The 4,788-nt window shown below is 46.4% G+C and overlaps 1 protein-coding gene across 1 annotated transcript in view; it reads right to left on the bottom strand.

Annotated features, from left to right (window-relative positions):
* Positions 2,758 to 4,788, bottom strand: part of SLC16A12 (solute carrier family 16 member 12) — a gene marked incomplete in the record, with an annotated part of 30,570 nt that continues 28,539 nt past the window's right edge. The window contains 1 exon segment of the mRNA XM_021400093.1: positions 2,758 to 4,788.

The following is a 4,788-nucleotide window of genomic DNA, read 5'->3' as shown; positions in this document are numbered from 1 at the left end:
TTTCTGGTGTTTTTTCTAATGTCAAGTATCATTTAGAAGAAACCTGCATTGACTTGTTCAGTTTGCTACCTTGTGTGCTGTTTAACAATAAAAGCAACCACTGTTTGTCTGTCTAGTTCACTGGGGAATGTGGGTTGATACAAAGACACTTCAATACATGAAAGGTGGGAAAAGCAAAAGAAAACCAAGGAAAACAAGTGATGCAAAAAGCACTTGCTTACCACCAGCTGGCCTTGGCAAACTCCATCCTCAATTCTCCCTTTCCAGTTTTTATTTGCTGAGCACGATGTTGCACGGTATGGAGTATCCCTTCAGTCAGATTGCATCAGCTGCCCTAGTTGAGATCCTTCCCAGGCTGTCAGCCATCCTCAGCAAGCCCTCAGATCTGCAGCAGGCTTTCTGGTGGGAGCAAACACCACCGAGATGAGTCCAGATGCTGGGGCCCTTGGCTGTGCCCCCCATCAGGCTGTCTCACTGAGACTGGTGCACAGTGGGGCCGGGGAAGGCAACAGCAAAAGGCGGAAAAGCAGCCCTCTGCACTAGACTACATCAGCTGTGCAATGAGTAAGAGTGATACTTTGTGCTGTAGTTGTTTCATTTTTTTTTTATTTCTTTATGTTTTTGCATTTGTTTTCTAGCCGGAGCCCTGCTAAGTGCCATTCTTGGGGTGGCCTCCTGCAGGGTTGCGGAGGCTGCTGGCCCTCATCTTTGGAGGACAACGTGGCCCCGAGCAAGCAGTCCCTGCCCTGGCCAGGAGCAGAGGGACCTGCTGCCTCCTGCCCAGGCGCCTCAGGGGGCTCCTCCTGTGCTACAAGGATGGCAGCAGAAATGGAGTGTCTGGGACCTCCACAAAGAATGGCATCCAATGTACCTGGGAGTTCATCAAGGTGCAGTCTGAAGGGCTGCTGAAGGTCCCTGATCTGACCACGGGGCTGTCCTCCTACCTCATGACAGTGCAGCGTCCTGTCAGGCCAGCAGCCGGGGGGCCTCTTCAGTGCAGCACCGCACAATGACGACACACACACGCCACTGCATGGTGCTCTAGCTTGGGCTCCAGTGCCTGGGTAAGGGCTTCCTTATCTAGTCCATACAGGCTGAGAGTGGAGATGATTAGGCTCTCTGCTACAACTGACTTCCACCACCTGGCCCCATACATAGATCTCCTGCAGCTCCAGTTGCAGCCAGGGCAGAATGGGCTCAAAGATGATATGGTACACCTAGAAAAGGGCTGCCCATGCGTCAGGGAGGGGGCTGCCCAGGGTCGCAGCTGGGAACAGCACTGGTTGTGGAACAGATGGTGGAGATGCCATGAGGCCATGGGGACTCTTTGCATCTGAGTGTCTCAGAGCTCTTCCTGCACTGCTGTCAGTAACTAATTGATTTGACTGGTCCTGTGCAGAGGAGGCACTCTGGTTTCTGCTTGGCTCACCGGATCAGGCATCCAAAGCAGAATTAACAGAGGCAAGGTGAGCACAAGCCAGCCATCACAAGACAGGGTAGCTTCAATGTGGTGGAGCAGCCACGAGCAGTCTGCAGTGCAGCGGGCTGGGGAGAGCAGAAGGAGAGGAGCTTCTTCCCTGCACTGAACCTGCAGCTGGGAGATATCACACGCTGGAAGAGAGAGCAGCCATGGTTGTTTGCTGGCCCAACAAAAGGTGCAAGAAATACTCCATTCCTTCAGCAGGAAACCCTTCTGGCTCCACAGCTGTGCTGTCTCCTCCCCTTGCTGGTATAGGACCACTGACTTCCACCTTCCCACCGGGCTGCCTTTGCTGGCATAATGCCGGCACTGGGAGGGGAGCAGAGGGGAGAGCTGCAGAGCATGCTGTCCTCCCTCCTGAGCAAGCAGGACTAGTCACACTGCACATGGTGCTGGTGAGACCACATCTCAAGTATTACATTCTGGTTTGGGCCCCTCACTACAAGAAAGATACTGAGTTACCAGAATGCATTCAGAGAAGAGCAGGAGTTTGTAATGAGCAAACTGTCAGTCTCTTTTCTCAGTTGACAGGCCACAGGATGGAAGGAAGAGCAGGGAGGCAGGGAAGAGCTCACAGCAAGGCTCATGCAGGTTCCTGAGGCTCTGCTGGCACATCCCTGCTCGTCAGGCTCCATCTTCACCACAGTGAGGTGCAGCGATGCAAGAAATCAATGTCTCGTATCTTACCTCCCCCAGAGGGATATCTGTGCAGGCGTGGTTTTGCAGTGCTGTGGCTGGAGGAGGAGGAACGTTGCTTTCAGTCGAGAGGTGCTGCTGCATCACCAGCACAGCCACCCCGGGCAGTGAACACGCAGAGCATTTGGCACCATTAAAGCACAATACACAACAGCAGAGTTGCACGGAAGCAGGACCCCACCTCGTTCACATGTCAGTGTGATTACCTCACTGCAGCCTACACTACTGGAGTAGGAAAGAAAGAGTGATGGCAACTGTGCATGAAGTACTCATATATGAATTCACTTCACCTCTTAAATCATCCACGAAACAGTATTGGAATGCACTGGAAAAGTCACTTAGGAAAAAGCATTATTTATTGAGGCAATCCTGACTAAGGACTTCTTGTGCTGTCCCTGAGGCATTACTACAGCTTAACTTAGCCAACCACTTCCTTCACACATAAACTTGTGATACTTCAGAAAGAATACAAGGAATTGTGGCAATGTAGAATACTCTCACCATATAATAGCACAGACACCTTCGTTCTTAAAAAAAAAAAAAAAAAAAAAAAAAAAAAAAAATCCAAGCTGGTAGGAATATATTTTTTCTTTTCTCAGAACATGGTTATTTTTTAACAGAAGGTGCTTTACTTCTCCAACACTGTTGTCACACCATTTTCAAGGAACAATTTATTAGATGTTTTCCTCTCCAAAACTTTATCCTTTTTCAAATCAGATAAAGGATTTTCTCTTAAATACAAGCAATTTCAAAAGAACGATCATTTCTCCATTTCAAAGCTCCTGGAACAGAAGCAAATGTAATTTCAGCAGTCGCTTTCCCAATCCACCGTAACTCACTGTTGTTCAGGAAGCCCTGGCAGCATCCAGCATCTGCCCCCAGCAAACACCCAGCTGCCACCCAGGACAGCGCTGCAGGTTGCACCGGCCAGGCAGTTCCCAGTGTTTGCAGCTGGGGGTTAAATTCAGACACAGACCAACAAGTCTGTGGTTTCATCACAGCTCGCCTTTGCAAATCTAGGGCCTGTTTGTGGACACTTGAGAGCAATTGCCCTAAGCACCTTTTTTCTTTCCTTCTCTTCTTTTGGCCCCGTTCACAGGAGCCCCAACAAGCCGTGCTTTTCAAGATCTGCTCATTCACTCCATGTAGCAGAACATGCTCAATCCACATGGATATGGAAGATGAGATCGGCCCTGACTGTTGAGCTGTCTTTTGCTAACATGAAAATTCAGCCTTCCACAGGGACAAGACAAGACAAAACACAGAATTCAAACAGCAGAGCTGCCCAAAGACCTAGAAAAATAGCAATTATAAAACCAATTAAAGATCACATTCTGCACTTACTTGCACTGAGATCTGCTATGCTGCACAGAATACAGCATTACTGCAGGCAGGATTCATTTGCAGTAGGATCCATCTGTTTCTGTCTCGGGCAGATGTTGCCTCAGCCAAGTCCTGGGCAGCCAGAGAGGTTCAGCAATGCAGTGCCCCATCCAAGGCTATATCCTCTACTAGTGCTCAATAGGACTGGTGGGAATGCGGTGTTATCCTGGCAAACTGTTCACAGCTTGTCCAATATCTGCCTATTGCCACACTGTGCCCTGACAGCATCACCCTCTATGAGAACAGCCTGAACGGTATCATTTCTGGAAAAAAAAAAAAAAAAAAAGAAAAAGTTGCATATATAATTAACCATTTTAAAAAACAGTATAACCCATTTCACGTGTCAGGATGGAGAAGTTCATTTCAGGTTGTGCGGCACACTGAGCAGAAGCTTGGCATGAGGCTTAGCAAACTTGGGTTGTATTCCTGGTTATTCCACTTCCATTTCTCGCTATGCTTCATTCCTTCCGAGTTTCTTAGATGGAGAGCTTCATCACAGGACTGATATTTTATACTGAGTTTTATGCACAGGAAGGGACGTTCTGGTACCTAAGCCTTTGTCCACCGGCTTAAGTCAAAGCAGAAACAGCACTAGAAACCCTGAAATAATTCTACCATTTTCTACATAAAAGGTCTGTGTATAAAACAATTTGACTGTTTTCTGCTGAATTGATATTTAAAACAATAAATACTGCCTTAATTACAAATGAATGTTCATGTTTATAAACAGAAAACCCTTCAAAAAAATTTCTCAAAATTGTTTAAAAGAATCCCCATATGCTAATAATTTGTAACCCAATTTGTATTACTTACCCAGACCACAATGTTATAGCAGTATTCCAACAGGCTTTGATAATACACAGTTCTGGCCCTAACAACTGCTGACATATCATGATGTGGTTAAAGAAAACCAAACAACTAAATGTTTGTAAAACAAGTGCTCGATAACTTATAAGGTGTTGAAATAATCTCTTTTATAGACCACACTATTCCCTACTTTTTGATATGAAACATTTGTTTTGGGATCTAAAACACTATTTTCATCAGTACTAATAAATTTAACCTTTTTTTCCCCCCAAGTGCGTATGCAGTTTGTAACTCCTAAAATACTGAAGAATGTTTTTTTTGTCTTTTTATTAATGTACATTAAAATGAAACTTAAGTCCCCAAACTCAGCTGCCACACAGGTCTGAAGAAAGGTTGTGCTGGCAGTTTTGAGCAGCTTTTGC

Source organism: Numida meleagris, chromosome 5, assembly GCF_002078875.1.
Source record: "Numida meleagris isolate 19003 breed g44 Domestic line chromosome 5, NumMel1.0, whole genome shotgun sequence".
NCBI classification, from domain to species: domain Eukaryota; kingdom Metazoa; phylum Chordata; class Aves; order Galliformes; family Numididae; genus Numida; species Numida meleagris.
Note: the sequence above shows the minus strand (reverse complement) of the source record. Positions and strands in the feature narration are given on the sequence as shown.